Genomic DNA, 11876 nt, shown 5'->3' with positions numbered 1-11876 from the left:
TTTGTTGATGACATTATCTTTGGTGGAGATGACAAGATGAGTCATGAGTTTGCAGATGAGATGAAGAAAGAGTTTGAGATGTCACTCATAGGGGAGATTAAGTTCTTCATTGGACTACAGATGCAACAGATGAAAGATGGAATCTTTATCACTCAATCCAAGTATGTCAAAGAGGTGTTGAAGACCTTTGGCATGGAAGATAGAAAACGGGTTGGTACACTAATGGTGACTGGTTGTAAACTATCCAAAGAGGATGACTCAACATTGGTTAATGAGAAGGAATACCGATCCATGATTGGTAAGTTGCATTATGTAGTACATAGCAGATCGGATATTGCACATGCAGTTGGCATTACTGCAAGATTCCAAAAAAGTCCAAGAGAATCCCACTTGGTTGCAGTCAAGCAGATTCTTAGGTATTTGAAGGGAACTATTGATTATGGATTGTGGTATCCATATAACAAGGATTTCAACTTGAAAGTATTCACAGATGCTGATTGGGCAGGTAATGTGGATGATTGAAAGAGCACAACCGATGGTGCTTTCTTTCTTGGTGGTAGACTGGTCTCATGGATGAGTAAGAAGCAGATTTGTATCTCTCAATCTACAGTAGAAGCAGAGTATGTTGCAGCTTCCATGAACTGCACTCAGACAATTTGGATGAAGCATGTATTAAATGGCTTTAAAGTTCCTATATCTGAATTGTTAAGTATATTTTGTGATAATACTAGTGCAATTAACATCTCCAAGAATCTGGTTTTACATTCTAGAACCAAGCACTTTGAGCTTAAGTATCATTTCTTGAGGGAAAAGGTTCAGAACAAAGAGATTGCACTGGAACATGTTTCCAGTAAGGAGCAGTTAGCAGACATATTCACCAAACCTCTCCCAAAGGCTACATTTATGTACTTAAGAGGTGAATTAGGGGTGCTACCCCTTTAGGAGGTGAACTAAAGGTATATGCTCCACATCGTCAAAATTTTTTTGGATTGATGTGTTGAAGGATGCTACTCCTCAGGGGGAGCAACATAATGGAATAGGGAAGCTTGTACCTCCACTTTAGCATTGTTGTCAAAGGGGGAGAAGAAGTGAAGTAGAGAAGATATCTACAGAAATTAGGGGAGAAGATGTGAAGTGGAGAGATATCTTTGTATATTTCAATCAATGCCAAAGGGGGAGATTGTTGGCATTATGTGAACTTGTATGAGGACATGATGACATTGTATGTTGTCATTGATGTCAATATGCTAAAGAAGAGAGAACCAATATGTTACCAAGAACCGATATATGTGAGAACTAGTATAACATTGTAAACCAATATATGTGCCAAAGTGAAGCGGTGTGTTTGTTTAAGGTGAACCGACATGTGGTTATGGGAACTAGTACATGGAAGCTTTGTATGACTATTGGTTGGTAGTCTCATCTTCAGGGTTTTCGATTGAAGTGCTTCAAGCCTATGTGACTCAATAGGTGACTTTGTGTGATGAGTTAGCATTATAGTGAAGAAAAAATCGTGTTGCCACGTCAGCCTTGTGTGCGTGAAGGATCTTGCATGAAGAAGAATGTTCCTATGTACCCTTGGAATGTACGAAGTCTATAAATGGTGAAAACATGTGATGGGTTATTAGCCGCCATGAAAGTGGTGGAAAATAAATGATTGAGAACGTCTTGAGATTAGTTCAAGACTGTTGCATTTAATGCAATATGCTCAACGGTCAGGATTGAACCGTTTGAATTGCTTAACCTAATAGGTTTAGGGTTTAGGGTTTATGCTACTGACCTATCTATTTTCTATAAGGTCGATGTTGTGTTTCTTTCTGAGGTTGTTGGCAAAATTTGTGTGTGTGTATCCAAGTGAAGAGATACCTGATTCTTGCCAAACCAAAGGAGAGAAGTGATACCTACAGAGTGTAAGTGTAGAAGGTGAAAAGGAGCTTAAGCGGATCTAAATTGGTATTGAGTGTTGTTACCAGATCATTGTAATACCTGTTGATCTCTAGCCACTTCAACAATTGGGAAATCCCTTAATAGGGTAGCTTTAACTGACTTACTGTAAATCCTTTAGTAGGGTGACTCAGAACCATTGAGTTCTTGAAATCCTCTAACAAGATAACCTTCAACAGGGTTTAAGACTTAACCAGGTATCCTATTCATCCCTTAACTGTGTGATCCCTAATAGGACTGGTTCCTAACAAAACCTATTGTATCAGTCTTTAACCAGACAAGGCTCCTAATAGAGAAAACTTCTAAAGAGTTCAAACACAACTTGTGGGTATTCATCCCCATCCTGGTTTTTTCCAGTTGGATTTCCACGTGAAAAATATATGTGTCATGTTTGGTGTTATTCATGTGATTGAGTGATTTGTGTCTGAAGGTAAATCATGTTGATCTAGCTGTTTATATATCTTTGATGAGAGATTACCTATTCATGCACTAGGGTGAAATGGAAATGAAGTATTAGATTGTATGAAAAGATAAGTGTCAACCAGTTTATGCTTGTCTCAGTTATTCTCGATTTTGCCAGTTGTACTTTATTTAAGATCTGTGTTACTATTTGTCTACCAAAACATAGTGTTTGCCAACAGACTGGTTTTAGGATTGGATTTTTGCCTATACTGATTCACCCCTCCTCTCAGTACCGGTCTGGTACTATCTATTCATCATTGAGTTATCATATACCATCTCTTCATTTCTTAAATTGACCTAGTAGACTGACTTATATACCTATTACATATGATATGCCTTATGTCGGCTTACAATGCATTTACAAAAAATATTCAATGTCAGTCTCGACAATAATTACAAAATGATTTACTAAAATAAATCTTTCTTGATGTCGGCTTCCTTGAAGTACTAATGTCAGTGACAGTGTAGCCCTGAATGCTTCCAATGTTGGTATCTACTAGTATATGCCTCCTAGTGTTGGTTGGTGACTTCCATCAAGTCTTGTTGCCTTCTATATGATCTTGTTGCCATCAATGACAACAAGATGAATCCAATGAGTGTCAATTGCCAACACCCTCATCCCATATGTGAGGCACAATTATCTTACTTAGTGTTTTCATTAACTAAACTATCTAATATGCTATTAGGTTATCACTTATTTAGACACACTTTCAATAGGTTACCTTGTAACCTCTTTGGGCGTGGCTCTCACTTGAAAGCCACTTTCCCATATTGCACTAGACCATAATCAAATGAACTAATAAAAAAAGGAATACACTAGGACAAGCATATAGAGTTCAATACGATAGGAATATCCACTTGGCCAAACAAGTCTTCATATGAAGTGCACTAACTAACAGTACTCTAACTAGAGACATGATAAGCTACAGTCAACCACAAAAAAACACCCAACACTCGCATAAAGGACATGACCAGATACAAAAATGTACATACGACAATATCCAACAATTACCATCAAGAACTTGTCATTTCTTAATCAAATGGGAATACAAAAAATTAAACATGCATAGACATAAATTAGAAAAGACAATCTTCTTCCATATCATTTACAACATTACAATCAATCCAATTTTCTAATAGATCTAATTAGATCGGAATTTGTCTACCTTGTCTAGGTACATGTTGCTCATGGTTTACTAACTCACTAAAATTCATTTTGCATCATAAAATAATATAAATACTTCATCAAGAGTTTTCAGACCAAATTACATTAATATAATTAAATAAACATTAATCAACTAAAATATGACATTTATTTTTCAAAATAAAACATCATTCTCACACTTGTTCCAAACAATTTATCTAACCTTATCTTTTCCAAAACTGAGATACACTTTCCAAAATATGGAAATATACATTAAAAAGAAACTATGGTAGATAATCATTTCCCAATGAAATAAAATTTAATCTCATAAATTTCTAAACTAAAATATTATTTTAATTCTCAAGAATTTAACAAATAATATAATATTTATTTTTCGTATCATAACAAAAAACTATCTGAATACAAAAAAATGGCTCTGCAACTTGGCAATTATGTGAATGACCAAGTAGGTGATGAGGGGAGAATACACGATGGGGTCACGTCAACATCTAGTAGGGTTCCCCCTTGGAAGGAACAACCCTGGGAAACAGTGAAAAGTAAGAAGACCATCAAGGCAGAAAGGCGATGGGTTGCTAGGGCAGTTGAAGACTATGAATTTTGCCACCATGGCGAACAACATCAAAACTACGGTAGGATCTGGGAGTTGGTTGGCAATCATCCACATGCTAGGGAAGTTTCAACACATAACCATCCATGGAATGTGGTAGTGGGAAAGAGAGCAGCTAGGGTAGTGACAAAGTAAGTCAGGATGATGGATCAACCACAAATGTGGGTGATTCCAATCACCTCACAAATTTGTAGCTTTTCCACCAAGGCAAATAGGATACCACTGGGCTCTCAAACAAATTTAGGCCCTAGATGCTCCATCCATAAGCCACAATAGATAATGCACCCATTTACCAACATAATCGACAGTTATGTTAAACCCATGAAAAATGGAGGAAGGGCACTGCCATTACATGGCCCTAAATTTGCCAAAATGGTCTCGATCTCAAAGCGGGGCATTTTGCCACACAAGGTTGGAAGAAATGAGGATGTCCTAGTGGCAACAAATATCGATCCAAAGCCCATCAAAATCAAGTTCAATACATAAGCAAGGGATTTAAGCAAGTATTACAGAGGGCACAGTCTCTTTGCAAGAAGGGGAGTGAACAACTTGCCAATCGAAGAAATTATGGAATGGTGGAAAATAAAATTCCATTGCTAGGTAAGTATAACAACCCTAGTAAACAATTATATATATATAGAATGCCAAGCTTCTACATGAAGATTATGTTTTTTACAAAGGCATAAATTTTAACTTCATTGATTGGAAACCAAATTTTGATGCTAAAAGCTTGGAATTTAAAATGGAACTAAAATGGATATAAATCCACAATGTTCTTGTATAATTAATGCATGATAAAATCCTTATAGAAATTGGGGATAGTCTGGGCGAATTCATAGTTGTCAAAAAAAATTGGTTGGATAGCTCAGACATAAAAATGCTAATAGAACTCAACAAATCTAAGGGAGACCTAAAAAACATAATCTTAGAAACAATCGATGGCATATATACTCTAAAACTGGTATAGTTTAATGGGCCAATAGTAGAATATTTAGCCTTCTTTAAGAGGTCAAACCATAATATTCAGAAGCCGCAAGAAAGAGTTTTGGATAAAATTGTAGCTTCAAATGGGACATTAGACATACAATTTAATGTTAACAAGGGTGGTTTTATTATAAACGCTGGTCAGCAAAGGATAGAGACTACCCCAACTCTGCCTCCTTTCCTGGTCTTGGGAAATAGTAATGACAGAACCCTAGAAACTCAGTCTCATAATAATGAAGAGAAAGTCCAAGCTGAATTGAATAAGGTTATAGAAAACCGAATGGGGAAAATAGATGAAGAATATGTAGATGAAATACTCATTGATACCCCATCAAAATTGGTAGAAAATGATAATATCCCCATTATAGAACAGGTTCAATCCCCCTCCAAAACACCCCTACTGATTAGCAACCCTAATGAGAAGGCTCAAGAATATATAACCATAAACTACAACACTCTAGGGGATTCACCTATTATGGAAGGGTTGAATGCAAATCAGGAAAGAAATTTCATTATCAAGGAACTAATCAATATGTAGGTAATAAACAATAACAGAATAGTAGATAGAAGCCCAACCAATCCATAAAATAGAGGTATCCTCTAGACAAGAAGTGAAATACCAAATCCTGATTGTGGAAAAACTCAGCAACAAAAGAGGTAGGAAGTCTTTTTTAGACAAAAGAAAGATGGAGTGGGATGCAGAGGGGCAAGGAAAATTTCCCCATCCCCTAGAAGAGGTATAAACATATTGTTGGCATTTTTGATGTTTATGTTGTGATTGTCATTGATGGACACACACTTGCATTGAGATCTACTTTATATGTATGAGTTAGAGCACAACTGGCATTTGTTCCAACTGGTATGTTGTATAATAGTCTTTAGACTATTGGTGTTTTGTAGAATGTGTTTCCTGGTCTGAAGTGACATGTTGACCCCAAGTAGTTCATGGATCCCAAGCGATACGAGGGATTAAAGTGGCATAACACTTTTTTACCACTCTTCATTTTTGTCAAACCGGCAACCGGCATTTTATATGAACCGGTAATACTCTGTGATGAGTTACCAACTGACATTTTGTGATGAGTTACCATCCATTGATTGTTTGACAGTGCTGACACCTAAATGGTACTTTTTGTGTCATGGTACCAAGTATGTCCATGTTCATTGAGCCTAGGAAATTGTTATGTAATCCTATTGGATCAACATGAAATCAAATTCCTTTATAACGACATCATGTCTAGGGTTTTAGGTTGTTGATGTGGTTGTAGCAAAAGTTTATGTTGTTGCTAGGCTTTAAGGTGGTTGACGAGTTGGAGAGAATATGAATGTGTATAAGATTGAAGTAATGCTAGAGTGCATTAGGTATGAGCTATCAAGGATCTAACCGAGCAGTCTGTGCTACTAGCTAGATCAATGATGGGATGGGGTTTGGGATAGAATAGCCTAGTCTATGCTCTTGGATCCTTTCCTTGGATCACCAAGTGCTCTAACCACACCCTAGGGTCTCTAGGACTTCCTCTTCTTGTGGAATCCCCTGACCTTGCCCAATCCACCCACCAACAATTTGATAAGCTACTCCTAAGGTATCACCTACTCATGAGTTTCAAGGAACCCTTACTTAGGCTAATAAGGGCTTGGCTTGTTCCACACCTTCTTGGGTCTTAGCAAGTATAGGTCAAGTCTAATACATGGTTTTTCCATCCATTCATGTGCCTCCAAGAGGTTTCAAGCTTTCAACCCCTTACCGATTTCACTATTTTGTGTTTTGCCTACAAAATAGGGCTACAAGGATTGTGACCAATTAGGCCTCCTACTCAGTCTTTTAGGGCTCCCTCTTGCAAATGATGCACTTGCTCATGAAAATTCCTAAAATACCTACTATTCATTTGGCAAGGACTCAAGGATTTTTTAGGTTTTAGGCCTCCAAGTGTCCCTACACTACCCTAGGTGGATTTTAAGCTTTTTAAGGGTTTTTAAGAGGGTTTTTAGGCCTGCCAGGGTCACAATGTAGGTTTGGTGGTCTTTCTACCTTTTTTGGATTGGTGGAAGCTCCTCCTTCACACCAATGGTGCTTCACTCACCCCTCTACAACTCCTCCAAAGGTTGCCTCCTTCTCTGACCTTCCTTGCTCTCCAAGACCTCTACAACTTAACCCTTCCTAGCCGGGCACTCTTTAGTCTCACCTAGGTGTGGGTCTTTAGATGGCCTCTCTACATCTTCCAGGGCCCTTTTTTCTTTGAAGTATAGTAAAAGGTATGGACTCTCATTCCCCATGGTTTGATGGTGATTCCACAATGGGGCATGGAGTTATGAACCCATTTTCTCAAAACAGTCCAAAACTGGATAGTGAGAAGGCAATTTACAAAATATTTACAAACACACCTCACTTACAAATAAAAACCTAACATAAATTCTCAAAAAGGAATTAATTACACCATACAAGACACACAACATAGTTTTTCTTGAAAATCAATCCATTAACAATCTTCTTTTACTCCATTTGTGTCGACTAGCAACAAAATTGCAGTCACAGTCAAGTCACTTTGCTTGGGCCATACAACATCTGACATCCAACCCATTATCTTAGGGTTTGTAACTAGTGATACTACCCTCTCCTTAGTTTCTGTGCCCATATTAGGGTTGTCCATGCTTAAACTAAAGATTTTGACCACTAAGTGGAAAAGTTGCTTGACAACTTTGAAAAGTTGTCATGCAACTTTTGAGAAACTTTCTCAATGTTGCTTTTCTTGACTCCTAGGCCCACATTGGGCTAACCTATGGACACCAGCATGCTAAGAAGGACCCCTAAGCATCTCAAAGGAACACATACCTTCTATTTCCAAAAAAACTTAACTTTGACTCATGACCCTAGGACCAATGAGCACATGGCTCTTATTGTATGTACAATGGCTTCTTAAAGAAGCATGAACACAATCAAAAGAAAATGGTGGGAGCCCTTTGAAGGGTTCTCCTACACCATACTCCCCCTCTACAACAAACTAAGGAATTAGGGGAGTGAGAAGCCAGATCAATGCCAAACTTCTTGAACTTTCTCTCCTCAATCCAAGTAGCTTCAGACACAGGTTGACCTGCCCATTTCACCAAGTGCTCCTTGTAGACCTAGTTTCTAGTAGACTTCTTCACCCTTGACTCCAATATCTCCTCTTCTATGGGCTACTTCACTTGAGGTAAGGCATTCACATCCATGTCTTGTAGTACCTTGGCCTGGTTCTCAATCTGCCCTGCTATCTCACCCTTGCACATGATCATATCAACAACATTGAAGATTGGTGAAATGGCTAAGTCTGAAGGAAGTTCAACCTTATAGGAATTCTCACCATATTTTGCCAGAATTCTACAAGGTCCTACCCTCTTCATTTGTAGTTTGGTGGGCTTACCACTTTGCATTCTAGCTTTGCTCAAATGGACCATCACATAGTCACCCACCTTGAACTGAACCTCTCTCCTTTTCTCATCCATTTTGGCCTTTAGTTTTTGAGTGGATTCAAGGATGGCTTTCTTAACCTACTCTTGGACTTCCTTGATGGTTTGAGTGAAGTCCTCTGCTTGCCCACTCTTCATCTCCATGGCACCAAGTTCCCTGAGTTCACACACTCCTCTTGGATGTCTACCATAGACAACCTCAAAAGGACTTCTTCCAATGGTCCTATTTACACTATCATTATATGCATACTCTTCTTGAGGAATGATTATATCCCATGTCTGTCCATACTCCTTGGTTAGACAAATCAACAAATTGCCTAACACCCTATTGATGACTTTAGTTTCACCATCAGTTTGTGGATGGTAAGCTGAGCTAAATGATAAGTTAGTTCCAAGTCTCCTCCATAATGTTTTCCAAAAATGGCCCATGAACTTGTTGTCTCTGTCTAAAACAATGCTTAAAGGGAGTCCATGAATCCTCACAATCTCCTTAAAGAAGAGATGTGCAACATAGCTAGCATCATGTGTAGTTCTACATGGAATGAAATGGCTCATCTTGGAAAATCTATCTACTACCACATAGATGTTGTCCATACTTGTCTTTGTCTTGGGAATTCATACTACAAAGTCCATGCTTACACATTCCCAAGGCCTATTTGGGATCGGCAATGGTTGATAGAGACCAACATTGCTTGATCCTCCTTTTGCTCTTTGGCACACACCACATTGTTCTACATACCTTTTCACATCTCTTGGCAACTTGGGCCAATAGTAGTACCTTTGTACTAAATCCAAGGTTTTGTTGACTTCAAAGTGTCCACTTAAACTACCATTGTGTTTCTCTTGGATGAGGTTTTCCCTCATGGATCCTCTAGGCACACACAACTGATTACCTTTGAACAATAGACCATTTTGGAGAGTATAATCTTCATACTCACCATGGAAATGGTTCTCAAACTCCTTTTAAACCTTGTAAGCTAATGAGAAGTCTTCATCTCCTTCATATAGGTCCTTAAAACCTTCTATTCCTATGCTCTGTAATTGTAACTCTTGAACTATCAACAACTTCCTGCTTAAAGCATTTACTACCTTGTTGAGCTACCCCTTCTTATTCTTAATGGTGAAGGTGAAGGATTGGAGGTATTCCATCCATTTTAGATGTCTATTGCTAAGCTTCTCTTGAGTGTTAATGTAACTCAAAGCCTGGTTGTCTATGAACAGCACAAATTCCTTTGGGAGTAGGTAATGCCTCCATTTTTTGAGAGACTGAACTAATGCATACAACTCTAGGTCATAGGATGAGTACTTCTTCTTTGCTTCATCGAGCTTCTCACTGAAAAATGCCACAGGTCCTCCCTCTTGACTCAATGCACCCCTACTACAATTCCACTTGCATCACACTCCAATGTCAATAGCTTGTCAAAAGTAGGTAGGAGTAGGATAGGTTTTGTGGCTACTTCTTGCTTCAATAATTGAAATGCTTTGTCAGTCTTCTCAGTCCATTTAAACTTAGTTTTAAGGTCTCCTTTTATGGTGTCAAGGACTGGTGCACATATGCCACTGATGTTCCTCACAAACTTTCTATAGAATTGGGCTAAACCATGGAAACTCCTAACTTCAGTCCCTATTCTAGGTGTAGGCCAATTCAAGATTGCCTCCACTTTGCTTGGATCTATCTTCAAGGTTCCCTTAGACACCACAAACCCCAAGTAGACCAGCTCTTGCTTCAAGAAGTCACACTTCTCTAGGTTGATTGGTAACTTCTCCTCATGCAACCTCTCTAAGACTAACCTCAAATTCTCAAGGTGCTCCTTTTTGGTTCTATTATAGATGAGAATGTCATCTAGGTACACCACCACAAACTAGCCTATGAAGTCTCTCAACACCTCATTCATAAACCTCATGAAGGTGCTTGGGGTATTGGTGAGTCCAAATGGCATCACAAGCCATTCATACAATCCCTTTGTGGTCTTGAAAGCAGTCTTCCACTCATCTCCCTCGTTAATTCTAATATGATGATAACCACTTTTAAGATCCATCTTAGTAAAATACATAGAACCTCCTAAATAGTCCATCAAATCCTCTATTCTAGGAATAGGAAACCTATACCTTATGGTGATCCTATTGATTTCCCTTGAATCAATGCAAAGTCTTCACTTGGCTCCCTTCTTTGATGCTAGCACTACCGGGCTGCACATGGGCTGATGGTCTTCCTGATCAGTCCTTGTTCTAATAACTCCTGCACTTGCCTTGATACTTCCTTTTTTTGGTTAGGTGTGAGCTTATATGCAGCTTTATTAGGTAGGGATGCACTAGGAACAAAGTCTATTTGATGGCTTATAGATCTTCTTGGTGGGAGTGTTGTAGGTGCTTCATCACGCACTATGTCCTTATACTCTTGCAACATTTGCTTCACCTCCTTGGGTACCTCTGCCTACAACTTGACTTCCTCCTCCTTTGGCTTCACAAAGATGGCACACCTCACTATCTCCTCCTCATGTAGCAAGTGTAAGAACTCTTGACCAGAAGCCAATAAGACACTAGGTGTTCTTGAGGTTCCCTCCTCATTCTTTGTCGAAGATTGAATCTTAAAGGTTTTGTTGTCTTTCTTGAAGGAAATGGAGTTCTCATCTCCATCATAGATCACCTTCCTATCTAATTACCAGGGTCTACCTAGTAATAGGTGACAGGCATCCATGGGTAACACATCACAAAGTATCTTATCCTTGTATCCTCCAATAGAAAACTCCACCCAAGTTTGTTCATTGACAAGCACACTCTACTCATGATTCAACCATGTCACCTTATATAGGTTAGTGTGGGGTATCCTTGTGAGTTTCAACTTCTTGGTTGCCTCCTCTGATATTATGTTATCAGTTGACCTTGAATCAACTATCACCTTGCAAACTTTACCAAGGATCTATTATCTCACCCTAAACAATGCTCTACTATTCTTAGGTTCATTCTTAACTAGCTATCTTATCAAGACCCTATTGAACATTAGTTTTTCTCGAATCTCTTATTCAATATGGTCCAAATCAGGTGTCTTGCTCCTTGATGTATCTTCATGTGCATAAGAAACCCTCTGTCCACTATTTGATGATGTAGGCTTGTCAGGGCATCTATAGGCCGGGTGTCCCAATTGTCCACAGTTGTAACACTTCATAGTTGCAAAGTAGGAGTTACCCCTATCGGTACCTCTACCCCTACTTGGACCACCTTGTGCACCTCTTCCTCTAGAATGGCCTCCTTTGAGAATAGTTTCACTGC

The sequence above is a fragment of the Cryptomeria japonica genome, chromosome 9, assembly GCF_030272615.1.
Source record: "Cryptomeria japonica chromosome 9, Sugi_1.0, whole genome shotgun sequence".
Classification (NCBI taxonomy): Eukaryota; Viridiplantae; Streptophyta; class Pinopsida; order Cupressales; family Cupressaceae; genus Cryptomeria; species Cryptomeria japonica.
This window is presented reverse-complemented; position numbering follows the sequence as displayed.